The sequence below is a fragment of the Amblyomma maculatum genome, chromosome 4, assembly GCF_055883805.1.
Source record: "Amblyomma maculatum isolate TAMU_Amacu chromosome 4, ASM5588380v1, whole genome shotgun sequence".
NCBI classification, from domain to species: Eukaryota; Metazoa; Arthropoda; class Arachnida; order Ixodida; family Ixodidae; genus Amblyomma; species Amblyomma maculatum.
The window spans coordinates 9,970,718-9,984,719 of record NC_139347.1 but is presented as its reverse complement, the minus strand read 5'-3'; the positions used below and the strand labels follow the sequence as shown (position 1 = coordinate 9,984,719).

Below are 14,002 nucleotides of genomic sequence, written 5' to 3'. Positions count from 1 at the left end.
GCAGGGGGCGGCAGAAAGTTAGGTGGGCGGATGAGATTAAGAAGTTCGCAGGGGTGAAGTGGATGCAGCTAGCACAGAACCGGGTTAAGTGGAGAAATATGGGAGAGGCCTTCGCCCTGCAGTGGGTATAATCAGGCTGATGATGATGATGGTTCCGGTACCGTCGATGACACCAGGCACTGCGTATACAGGGTGGCCAGTTTTTCTAGCACGATATCCCCCCCCCCCCCCCCGTCCTTCAGCAAATCTGTAGTTATCTGATCCTCTCCAGCTGATTTCCCCCTTTTCATAGTTTCTAGTGCTTTATTGACCTCGTCCTTCGTCACTGGTGGAACGTCTGACTGTTTTTCCCTATCGCCAATCTCATTACGGTCCTGACTATTTTGGCTACTGTAGAGATCTGTATAGAATTCCTCGGCTACTTTGACTATCTTTTCCATATTAGTGATGACGTTGCCCGCCTTGTCCCTTAGTGCATACATCTGGTTTTTACCTATGCCCAATTTCTTCTTTACCGCTTTAAGGCTTCCCCCGTTCTTTACAGCATGCTCAATTTTCTCCATGTTATACTTCCTTATATCGGCCACCTTGCGCTTATTGATTAGCTTTGATATCTCGGCCAATTCGATCTGGTCTGTTGGATTGGAAGCTTTCATACTCTGGCGTTTCTTAATCAAATCTTTCGTCTCCTTAGACAGCTTACCGGTATCCTCTCTAACTATCCTACCGCCTACTTCTACCGCGCACTCAGTAATGATATCTCTGAAATTATTGTTCCTTGCCTCTAGGGTAATGTCGCCATCCTCAGTTAGAGCTGAATACCTATTCTGTAGCGAGATCCTGAACTCTTCTGCCCTCCCCCTCACCGCTAATTCGTTGATGGGTTTCTTTCTTACTAATCTGTTGCGTTCCTTCTTCAGATTTTGGCTAATTCGGGACCTCACCATCCTGTGGTCACTGCATCGCACTTTCCCGATTACCTCTACATCTTGAATAATGGCGGGGGTTGAACACATTATGAAGTCGATTTCGTTTTTAGTCTCCCCGTTAGGACTTTTCCATGTCCATTTCCGGTTCTTCCGTTTGCTGAAGAAGGTATTCATGATTCTTAAGTTATTGCGCTCTGCAAACTCAACTAGTAACTCCCCCCTGCTATTCCTAGAACCAATGCCATAGTCACCTACTGCCTGGTCTTCTGCCTGTTTTTTCCCTACCTTGGCATTGAAGTCGCCCATTAGTACAGTATACTGCGTCTTTAATTTTCGCATTGCCGATTCTACATCTTCATAGAAGCTTTCAACTGCCTGGTCATCATACCTACATGTAGGTGCATATAGGCCTGTACGACCTTCAGTTTATACCGCTTATTAAGCCTAATTACGATGCCTGCAGCCCTCTCATTAATATTATAGAATTCATCTATATTGCCCGCTATATGCTTATTGCCAAGGAAACCTACTCCTTGTTGTCGCCTCTCTGGTAAACCTCGATAACGCAGTACATGCCCATCCTTCAGTATAGTATATGCCTCATTCGGCCTCTTAACCTCACTAAGCCCTATGACATCCCAATTCATGTCCTCTAGTTCCTCTAACAGCACTGCTAAACTAGCTTCACTAGCTAGGGTTCTAGCATTAAACGTTGCCAGGGTCAGTTTCCAATGGCGGCCTGTCCAGCGGAGCCAGGCTTTCTTAGCACCCCCTGCTGCGTCACAGGTCTGACCGCCGCCGTGGTCAGTTGTTCCGCAGCCGCTGGTGACTGAGGGCCGGGGTTTTATGGAGCTTATCATAGGAGGTTGCGGCCAATTACAAAATTTCGGGCGCGAAATTTCAAACGGATGATTGAAACTGTACCGGTACGGCAAGAAACCTTGAGGGACGGAGAACCGCCGCCGTACATGTACGGCAAAAACCCTCAAAGGGTTGAAGGCGAAAACATTCCAATTCTTGTTGTCCCGGATGATACTTTGTCGGTCGGTCTTCATGTGGGTAGAAGTTATACGGAGCCTCCTTACGTGGCTTACGCAAGGCTTGGAGGTTGCCTCCGTTTCTGGCACAGAGAAAAATGCCAGTTTTTCCATCTGGAGCCTCTCGATGAGTCAAGATTGCGAGTGCTGACCAATAGTTTGAGCGTCCTAACTCAATCAATTGGATCACACTGTCGACGACTTTAGATCTTTCTCGCCCAGGTTTGTTCGGCACCTTTGAGAGCGCAATCCTTGTCGAAATAAAAAACGGAGAGATAGATTGTTATACCAGTTTTCAAGAGCGGGGCAGAGAGGTCGTTGTCAGAAAAGGACAGCGACTTGGGCGGGTAACAGAAGCCGACATTCTTAAGGTACCCGATCAGCCAAATTGCCAAGTAACGAGCTAGAAATTTTCTGCGTTGAAACAGATCGTCAACCGATCGAGGAGCAACATCTCGAGGTGGGACCTTCAGTGACCACAGAACAAAAGGGTGAGCTCCTTAACCTTTTGAACGAGTATCGAGAATGTTTCGCCGGTAATTTGAGCGAGCTGGGATGCACACACGTTCTGAAGATGGACATTATTGAGATGCCGGGCAGTACCCCCGTAGCGGTTAGGCCGTATATAACACGAATATAGTACAGCAGAGCGAGAGACCATCCGGGAAATCATCGGAGACTGGAAACGAGAGGGAATCGAGAGCGAGATATCATCCCCTTACGCCAGTCCAGTAATCCTCGTACGAAAGAAAACAGGGCGAAAAAGATCGTATGTCGACAAAACCACAAGATCGGCTACACAACGACAGCATCTTAAGCGAGGCGGAAAGGACCGATCACGACGATGCTACCAGTGTACATGCGTGTAGCGCAAGTTGACTTATATTTTTTTGTTGCTTTCCTGGCGCTTGCATGCCATCCCCAGTGTTGTACTTCCTTGTAACGTTAACGAGGATGTTAATATCTGTCAGAATGCCCGAGTATTAGCGACGCTCTTTTTTACTACTGCGTAATTCCTTCCCCTGGGCGGTGGCCCTGAGTGGTGCGTTGACTCGACCACCGCTTAACGTGCCTGGATGTCGACGCGTGCATCCTCGGACCTTGCTCGCATTGCATGCGTTGAGAGAGTGGGATCCGGGCAACGCCAGGAGTGCGAAGCGCGTGAGAACGAATTGCGCCATGTGTCGTCATTGAGAGCGGATGTCGAGAAAATGTGCGAAGAGTGAGCGGAGCGTCAGCGCGGAGCGCGGACGCTAGAAAACTGTGTGAACAAAGAGTGCAATTGTAAATCCAGTGTTAATTTTCAATATAACCATTGTACTTTTGCGTATTTTATTTGTGTGCCGTTTTTTTCTTTCACTTCTTTTTTTTTGTTCAAACTCTAACAATATATATATATATATATATATATATATATATATATATATATATATATATATATATATATATATATATATATATATATATATATATACATACACATACATATGTACACATACGGCTGTTGGTGCCGTTGCCGGTGTAACCGAGCGCAAGAGAGCCACGAGCCACCAGAGAATTTCTGAGAAGGAAAGAAAAAGACACGAGCTCTACGCTGCTCGCTCGTTGCTCTTCGTTCTCTTCTGAGGAATTTAGCGGGATACAAAAAAAAAAAAAAAAATGCTCTGTAACTGCAGATGCATACATATGGGCATCTCTTAAATTCTTTCTATAACCCCAAATATAAGAAGAATAAAGCAGACATAAAGATAAATGTTGAAAACTACCCGGTTCCACAAGTAGAGGAAATTAGAATCCTAGGAATGATCCTCCAAGCAAGAGGGCAGAACACAAACACCATCAAAAAATTGGAGAACTACGCAGCCCAAGTTACGGGCATATTCAGAAGAGTAGCGCTTAGAGGACACGGTGTCAAGGAACGTAGTCTACTCAAAATGACACAGGCGTACATCATCAGTCGCATATGTTATGCCACACCTTTTCTCAATCTCAAAAAGACAGAACGTGAAAAAATCGACGTCATAATTCGAAAATGCGTCAAACGCGCCCTAGGCCTCCCTGTCTCCACATCAACAGAGAAGCTGGAGAAAATGGGGATTCATAATACATGGCAAGAGCTCACTGAAGCTGTCAGAATATCTCAACTGGAAAGACTAAGTCAGACGGAGACAGGCATAGCCATCCTAGACTGGGTCGGACTCCAATCAGACAGAGGCCCACAGACGAAAACATCTATCCCACCCAACATAAGGGAACACATACTGGTACCACCTTTACCTCGAAACATGCACCCAGACTACATCAAAGAACGCAGAGAACACAGAGCCAAAGCCATCGCTAAAAGAATGAAACGCAAAGCAGTCGATGAAGTTGCTTATGTAGACGCATCATGCGGACGACACGGAGCAGCTGTCTCGGCAGTAGTAAATGGAGAAGGTGCACCTAAAATTGCGGCCTCAACACGCACCCGTGACATTAGTACAGCTGAAGAGGTCGCAATAGCGCTCGCATGCACTAGTACACTGGCCAAAACTATAATCAGCGACACCAAAACGGCTGTCTGGAATTTTGCAAAAGGACGAATCTCAGAGGAGGCCAAAAAGATTCTTCTCACAAATCCCATTACTAGAACCATATCCATCATATGGATACCAGCACACGAATCTGTCCCTGGCAACGAAGCTGCGCACCTGCTGGCCCGAGATCTCTACCACCGGGCAGCGGTAGAACAGCCCGAATGCAAGGGAATTGAAGATTGCGCTATCACATACAACGAGATCACAGAATCTTACAAATTAGATCGAAAAGTATACCCTCCCCCAGATCGGTCTCTCACTAACAATGAAGCACGCATCTGGAGGCGATTACAAGCCGATAACTACATCTGCCCTGTCTGGGTTTTCTTAACACAGACCGGGGAGGAAGAAGATTCTAAATGTAAAAATTGCGGACAAAAAGGCACGATAGATCATATAATATGGCAATGCGCCGATTCCCCAGGCGCCGGCATTAACATTGATAGTAGAGAAGCCTGGGAGGTTCGGCTGCGGAGCGGAGATCCCACCGTTCAGCGGCACGCGACCCGCCTGGCGGCTGAGGCCGTGAAGAGTGCTTGTAACCTCACCTGACCTCAGCCTGCGGGGCCCTCCTGACCTGCTCCCCGGCCTGAGTGCCGGGGGCGGGAGATGAAGGGCTCCTTTTCGGTGGAAATAAAGTTTTCATTAATTCATTGCCTTAATATATCGCAAAAATGCTTGAATAGCTTCGCTCAAATCTGTAGTAATCATCGTTATAATTTTTTTACTGTGTGATTTATTTTAATGTGCTCCAATATGTTGCGCACATAAAGCGTGCGTAATGCTGAGGTTGGAATGTGCTGTAAATTTTGACTAGATCCAAACCAGTAGTGGTTTGTGGTTTTTGCCTATCTAGCCTGTGCTATATATCTGATGGCAAACTGGTATTAAGCGGTTTTCATGTGCCATGCTGCAAAGAACAGTGACGCAAAACAAATATAGTTAAGCACAGGCTATTTGTACCCAATTTGAGAATTTGTGTCCCTTGCAAGGTCTACCTGTGTATTTCTGCTGCATAGACCAATGAACGGTGACTGCGTCCTTTGGTGAGGAGGCCTTTGCCTTCCTTTAGTCCTAATCGTAGCCAATACCTATGTATTGCTAAATAAGCAATAAAAACAAAATATGATATCGACGCCAATACTCAGCGTTCGTTCTTCATGCCGATTAGAGATTTCAAAATAAGCAGCACCTAAAGTTGGCCGAGCTGGTGTACGTCCGTGAAGGAAAAAATAGCGAAACAGAGGGCGGAAAGGACGACGCAGACAAGCGCTAGCTCGCAATTTGTGTTTATTGTTTAAACACACAATTTATATTAAAAAAAAAATGATCGAAGCAGCCTGCCCTGACAAGATGTGGTAAACAGGAGAAAAGAATTGAAAGCAGCACGTACCGCTTATTGTTAGGGGAGAAAGAACAAGCAAGAACCTGTGCCATCTTGGATTTAAAGTGCAAAATGTTAGTGCAGTGTGGAGGATAAAAGATCGATTTCACAGTCTGCCATGGTAACAGAGGGATCGCCGACACGCAGATTTTGACATTTCCTTATACAACATGCCTCTATAACTTCACGTATAAGCTGCAGCTGCCTTGAGGAAAAAAAAAAAAAAAAAAAAAAAGCTGGTCACGATGCCTGGAAAGCACGATGGTTCTAGGAGAAAGTAGTGTACATTTTGTTTTTCTTATTGTGGTCCTCTTTTTCGCTACGTGCACGGCAATACTCAGAAAGATTCCCATCCTAATATTTAGCTAATTCCAGTGTTCATCTAGCCTATAATGCTGAGGCACTTCCTCGTCTTCCCTATGTACACCGCTCCGCAAGGCATTGTCAGTTTATATACTATACCGAACGCGCAGGGTATAAAAAGGAAGCGGTGCTTAACGGTGCAACCACACCTCTTTCTTTTGTCGCAGTCAGCTTCCTGCCAGTCCGAATTTGTGAGCGCAAATTGCGCAATTTATTCGGCCCAGAAAAAAGTAACGGGAACGCTATAGCGGCTTCCTACTTTTTTAAGCCCATATGCCATCCTGTGTACATTGGGCATCACGCCAACCTTGTGGCGCTCCCATGTAGCATTCTGTGATTTGCGACCGCCTTAATCCATCGCACCAGTTTTCCGCAAGTCATTAAAATAATATTCGCATGTGATATTCAAATTCCTTGAGCCTGTTAGTCTGTGCAGAGATGCTGTTTTGTAAACAATGAATGCAAGATTTAGTAATGGCTGCCTTAACGCAGGACGTCGCGATACCAATCTTGATAATTTTTGAATGCCCAGAGGATTAATCAAGAGGAGCTTTTGTAGACTGGGGGTTGTAAGTCCCGCAAACATAAAAAAAAAAAAAAAAAAAAAGAAATATGGCTTAGCTCTGCTATGCCTGGATATGCGTAGTGAAAAGCAGTGACTACCTCGGGATCAGAATAAGTTAATTTCTCGTCTTCTGTGCCGTTCGCCAGCAGCTAAACTCTCCCTGGCTTCAATGTCGAGCGCGTCTAAGTCGTTTACAGGAAAGGAGAGGCGCAGCATCTAGTCACTCCCCGCGGCGAAACATGTAGGCTCCCTACTCGCGGAAGGCAAGAAGCGTCGCCCGGCGGCGTTGGAGCACACTCGTTCCCGCTTGAGGCCACACAGCTGACGGCAGATAGATGACGTTACATCATTGACGTCACCCTAATTGAGTGACTTAACATCTTTAGTACTTTCAAATTGCGCACCAATCGCAGTATCTGTCACTCGCGGAATCCCGCTATCATCCTCACGGTAGACAAGCGGAATTAAGATCGTTCACGACCCGGGGCGTGGCACAGCGGTAAAACGCTCGAGTAGAGATCCAAGGGATTGAGGTTCGATTCCTATATGATTTCATTTTTCTTTAATTAGGAGGAGTCGCACACCTCTTAAGCGTTGCTAGGCAACGTCGGCAGCGCTTGGCGAGAGGGATGCGCAGCTGGCCCTGGCTGTGATGTCACGTGCATGCGCAGAACTAGGCTATGTGGAGACAAGCGAAGCTGCGGTCTCACATGGGTAGTGAAGCGACGGCTGCGGCCACCTGCGCTGCGCGTGACGTCACTCGGTCGCGGCATACGGCATACGCGATGATGATGATAAGCTCTTTTATTGGGGAACCAGCTGAAAGACTGGTTGCAGTGCTCAGAGAGGACAGCAGGGATCCCTTGGGACTCTGCGGCCTCCAATGCGCGCAAAATGAACTGGCGCTGTTCGGCGAGCTCGGTGGTACGCAGGAGGGATTCCCACGCATCCACTGTAGTTGAATTGTCTGCGTTGTGTAGTGTACATGTCCACATTATGTGAATGAATGTGGCCGGCTGTGAGCAGTGTTTACACGTAGGTGGAATAAGATTTGGAAAAAGTTTGCTACGTAGCCGTGGTTTTTAAAGGTTCCTGTTTGTATTTTGCGCCAATGGACGGCCTCGCGCCGGGATTGTTCTCGGTGTGGAGGGGGGTATAGACACCGTTCGAGCCGATAATGCTGGAGGATGTCCGTGTACGTAACAAGGCGTAAATGAGGGCCTTGGGGAGCGTCAGAAGAAGCGGCAGGCTGAGGAGGGTGCTCCGCCTGGTAGCCGAGTTCTCAGGTTAGATCATGTGCCTGTGCGTTCCCGCTAAGCGCCTCATGGGCTGGAGCCCATATGAGAAGACGAGGTGCAGACGGTAAGGGGAGAGATCGGAGGATAGTGCGCCTGTCGGAATATACGACCTGCATTAAAGTTACGAATTGCTTGTTGAGAATCGCTAACGACTAATTTGGTGGAGGGGGTCGGTCAGAGCTAACTCGATGGCAACCTCTTCCAGGGTGGTAACAGTTGCGGCATCGAGGACGCTGCAGGCATTGTGCCAGTTTCGGTGCGGTGCCAATGCAACCGCAACCACAACGGGGCGAAGAGGGTGGTGGGAGGCATCTGTGTAAGTAGCGTCGGGACGAACGGCAGAACGTTTCTGGAGTTGGCGGGCTCGGTCGGCTCTGCGCTCTGTATGATATTCTGGATGCATACTTTTGGGAAACGGAGGTATACGAAGACTGAGTCTCTGCTCAGGCGTGAGGTCCATATACGTAGAAGTCGCCCTCAGAGGGGTGATTCGTATCTGGCTCAGTACATACGCGAAACTCAGCTCCGACCTTCGTAGTGAAGCTTTTCGCTTAAAAAAGCTCGTTTTCTGCGTCGCCCTTTCCGTGCTTCGCATTCCGTTTGCGCTGTTTTCATCATAAACTTCATTATATTTTTTTTTACATCAACTTGTTTCCTGCAAACGGAGCACTTCGACTGCACATTCATCTCCTAAGTCAAACGCCGCCGTTAGATGCGCTCGCTCTCCCGTCTGAACACAGCATGGCGGGCGAAGGCCTGATGCGTGTAACTCACATCAAACTGCAGCCTGGCCTGCGTGCATGCATCGTGCGAAAACAACACATACAAAACTCTACAGATATAAAGGGTGGCAAAACGTGCAGAAAATTATGAGTGGCTGTTATAGGAAAAGTTAGAGGAAAACATTGTCGGGCACGTTTGAGGCCATGACAAGCACTCCGTGTCATAGAACTTGAAGGGTTGCTGCTAATGCTGCAAACGGAATTTTCACTTGCCAGCAAGTGAATCTTAACTTCGAATCGCGCTCTGAGTAATTTAACAGCATAATGCTCAGCATTATGGAAGGACTTTCCCGGCACCACTCGTTTGACAGAAGCCGTTGCCGACATTCCCTGCACCGTCTTCGACGCGTTCATCGCTGTCGCTCGATTCCGACACACTCGAACAAAACTCGAAGTGTGGCGCGCACTTAGGAACTTCAATTCTCGCTCAGTGAATCAAAAGGATGGTCGGACGGCGGCATGCGGGGCCAATCATACTTTGCGGAAACTTAGCTCTGCGGAGCTCTGCGTGCACGGCCACGCACCTCCGGAGCGCCATTGCGTTTAACCCACTCACGAATCAGTGCAGTCCGAGGAGAGGTACCTAGCTCGATGTGATGCTTCGTGTTGTCCGCCAGTCGGTATTAGTTTGCTACCGGTGGTGCCCCACATGTGTGCAGCCACGCGGAGCAGTGTTCCTGCTAAGTGTAATTGGTCCTGTACTAGGCTCCTTTGTCCAATGACAGCCACAATGTTCGCCGTGGTGCCCCGTCCTCATGCCGTGTGCAAGCAGCGATACGAAAGTTATAGCAGAATATGCAGCTTCTGCTTTGCCATTGTGACGTCATTGAATGCATTTCAAAATGGCTGCCACCACTGGTGAGTGGAGCTTGGATATGGTTCTTCTATAGCCATCATAGCTTGGAGACAACAATTTTAATTTATGATTTTACAAAAAGATGTGGATTTAATGCTAGTAATTTTTTTTTCACACAAGGTCGCGAAGCCTGTCCATTATTGGATGAAGGCAAAAGATAAAGTCGATATGCTCAGGTGACCGTGTCATCTCCCATTTAATCTGCCTAATTATGGTCAGTAAAGCAGAGCACCAGCCGATTGCAATGAAAAATGAACCACAAAAGTAACCATGACCTGGGCTTCTGTGTCCTTATCAGTCCTCGCAAACATTTTTTTCCCACTGTGTGGTGCAGTTGACCTCCTGCACTGTGTGATTTTCCGTCCACACGCAACGAGAAGTGGGAGAATATGCTTGCCAGGTCACGTCTCGAGGACCAAAAATACTGGCACAATTGTCGAGACGGGCAGCCGTCTGCAATGGCATCCTGCACAGAGGACTTCACCCACAGTTTCTTGCTCAGTAATGAAGTTTTGTTCAATAACTCTTCGGTATATCGCGTCACATTCGAGCAGATTATCGTTAATTTTGTTCCATTTCCGCTTCGTGTTGAATCATTGTCCTGCAGTGACTCACAAGAAAGCCAGGAAGAATTCCACTATAAAGTATAAACTAGTGGCGGTTATTTGGAGGGAACTGAAAGCTAATACAATGAGGGCTGCAGTCGTCCACAGAGCTTGTGGCAGCGCTCGCAGAGTTCTCGTGACACGCGTTCTTTCAATGGTATGGGCAGAGAAAGTGAGGACTTATCACTATGACGTATACCCTGCGTATGCGGGCAAATCGAAGGCCAACATAATTTGCTTGAGCTTTTTTTGCCTGGTTGCCGATTACATTTTTTTCACCGTGGCACTCAATGTCATTTCCTCCTGCGTATCATATAGGGCCTTTCCTCCCGCGAATGCGTGCCTGGCGTGATCCCGCCTCTTTATGGCCCCAGAGGGTCACAGAAGCGTGAGCTAATAACTTATTATTGCATTCCTACCACTTTTTTTTTTTTACCGAGGTCTTATTCACGTTGAGTAATGCGCGAATTCGGAGCTGCATGATAAGTAAGTAGAATAGAAGGAAAACTCTCAGGCAGCAGATGAAATTTATTCAGGAAGTCTTGCGGGAAAAATTAAAAGAAACAATCAGTATCGAGTTTGCAGTGCGTGGAGCGTTAAGCGAAGACAGCGAGTTTTTTTTATGAAGGCAGGTGTTCGAGATGTTGCACCAGGCAGGGTACATAGCGCGCAGAGACAAGATGCCGTAGAAAGCAAATGGGAATAATCTTGAGCCAGAGCTATCGTCCGCGGCACTCACTAGCCTTCTTGTCTCGGAGCACAACCTTAAATATTCATGAGTGGATATTCATGCGCTGTGTGAACGCTAAGCATAACTTCAATGCAAAAGGAACATCTCTATAGCAATCAGGCTGTAGACGTGAAGACTCTGCTCAAGAGTACCTGCTCACACTGCTTTGTCCTGCGACGAAATTTCTGGAAGCAGTGCCACTTGAAGAGCTGAGCTCTACAGAGGTCGTGGACGTGCTACTTTCTGTATTTTCAGGAGTGGGTTTTCCCTCGGAAATGCAGAGTGACACATGGTAGTGCGTTTACCAGTGCTCTAACCACAATATTCCTGGAAAGGTGTGGAGTTAAACTGATCCGCAGTTCCATATCGCACCTGCAATCTAACAGTGTTGAGCGATGTCATTCTACTTTGAAAAGAGTGCTCCGAGCGCTGTGCTACGAGCACAACAAGTAATGGGACGCTTGCCTATCGGCTACGATGTTCGCGCTCAGGACGGTGCGCCACGAGTCGACGGGGTTTACACCTGCTCAACTGGAATACGGGAGGAATCTACGATTTCCTTCGCTCACGTTGAGAGAGATTTGGGAGGGCCGAGGAGAGGATTCGACAGTCGTGGAGTACGTCTTGAGGCTTTTGGAAAGGCTAGACAGGGCAGGCAAATAGCTGAAGCGCAAATGAAGGAGAACAGAGACATATCTAAAGTATATTACGACCGTGGCGCTGAAGAACGGTCATTTAATCCGAATGATAAGGTGATGGTGCTGCGACCATCGAAGGCCAACAAACTCGAGATTCAGAGGGACGGTCCAGCTGTTGTTTTGGAGAAGCTGTTGGCGACAAATTATGTGGTGCGAATGCCGGGCAAACAAAATATTTGCAAAATCTATCACGTGAATCTTTTGAAGTCCTATTCTGAAAGGCAGTCAATCGTAAACCTCGCGTTAAATATGCCAGAGGAGGTCAGCTCGGAAATTCCAAGCGTTGAAAATGACAGGCGTGATTACACGGCAGCTGAGATGAGAAACTCGCCATCCAGCCCAATTCTCTTGACCCAGAACAGGCAGAAAGCCTCCGCAAACTGATCGCTGAGTTTAGGGATTTGTTCTCGAGGCGACCAGGAAGAACAAATCTGGTCACCCACGACATCGAGCTAACTGACACGGCACCTGTCAACTCAAAGCCTTACAGAATGTCTCCACACCACCGGAATATCCTCCAACGAGAGGTGCACGATGTTAGAGCTAGGCGTGATTAAGGAAGCTGAGAGCGATTATAGCTCGCCTATGATCATTGTCAAAGCGCCAGGGAAAGAAAACTGAACGCGGTCGCCAAGGATCAGATTTTCCCAATCCCAAATATTGAAGAGATGATCGAACAGGTTAGTGCATCTCAACTCTCGACCTCAGCTCGCTCAGACCTGCTTCTGACTGAGCAAGCTCAGCGGTTCGCACTCTGAGCTGCTCAGCTTTGGACTGAAAAACGCACCATTCTGTTTTTCAAGCTTAATGAGCTAGGTGTTACGCGGCGTGGATAGCTTTACCTCGACGACAATATTCCTGGAGAACACCTGCAGCACTTGAAGTTTTGCACGAGGCCGGACTGCCAGTAAAGCCTGAAAAATGTCAAATCGCTCCTATTTGGGTAGGAAATGGTCTTCCGAGTTGCTGATCATTGCTTCCCAGCCACAAAGACATTCTTAGGGATATTACCGCCAGTCCCATTACTCGCCATTCGCGAGGCTCTGCGTAAGCCAGAGCGCATCGTTTGGGACAGCGCTAAAGAGAATGCGTTTCAATCGCTAAAGCAAGAGCTTGTTAGTGGTCCCATTCTAAGGTTCCCCACTACGCTAAAGAATTTATCATACAGTGCGACGCAAGCAACAGAGGAATGGACGCTGTATTGTGCCAGAAAGATGACGAGGGACAAGAACACCCAGTCCTCTATGTCAGCAGAAAGCTCTCTACCAGAGAGGAGGCATGCAGCGCTTCCGAAAAAGAATGCGTCTGTCTGGTGTGGGCTATCGAAAAACTTGCTTGCAAGTCTCCGGATCGAGGTTTATAATAGAGACAAACCATTGCCCATTAACATGGTTGAAAAATATGTCTGGCAAAAACGGGCGTCTCCTTCGCTGGAGCCTGGCGTTGCAGAAATTCTCTTTCCAGATGCGATACAAAAAAGGCAGCAAGAACACAAACACCGATGGCTTCAGTCGCTGTTTTTGAGCAGAGGGGTATGTTTGGAGAGGCTAGCGTGAATGTGCCGAGGCAAAAGACTTGAAGTTGCAGCAACTTCAAGCAGCCGTGTACTTGAAGTTGCAGCAACTCAACAGTGTCAGCAAAATAATCGTGGAGAAGCAAAAACTCCGGTGCAAGACGGGGTAACCCGGGCCAACCCCTAGCTACAACGTGGCTTCACATCGCCTCTTCAGGAGACGGTGCCCACCGCATCCTTCTGATAGCGAATTCCAGGCGGGGAAGGAGTTGTGATCGGGACGACTTCCCTGGCTTTCAACAAGGCGCGCGACGCCGCCACGACGGAAAGGAGGGACCGCGCAGCGGCCCGCGATGCGTACGGACAAGACGCCGCGGCGAGGAAAAGAGGGAGCAAAACGAATTATGTTTCCGGTGGCCTAGCAGGGATGACCGCCCGCTGGGCTGCGCGTTCTCCGCGGTCCCTTTGAAGCCTTCGGCGGGATCGCCCTGTTTCCTGTGAACTGCTGAGTATCTATGTCGGTGTCACGGTGACAGTTCGCCGAAAGACAAACGGGGACTATGTCGGACCTTTGGAAGCAGCCGTGCCTATGTGTTTTGTACTTTTTTGTTACTATATTTCACTCTCTCTCTCTCTCTAAACGGGCTACGCGCCCTCATTATTGTA

General features: G+C 47.9%; 1 pseudogene; it reads right to left on the bottom strand.

The window, feature by feature from the left end:
* LOC146190270 (uncharacterized) overlaps positions 1-14,002 on the bottom strand; it is a 31,138-nt pseudogene that overhangs the window by 10,555 nt on the left and 6,581 nt on the right.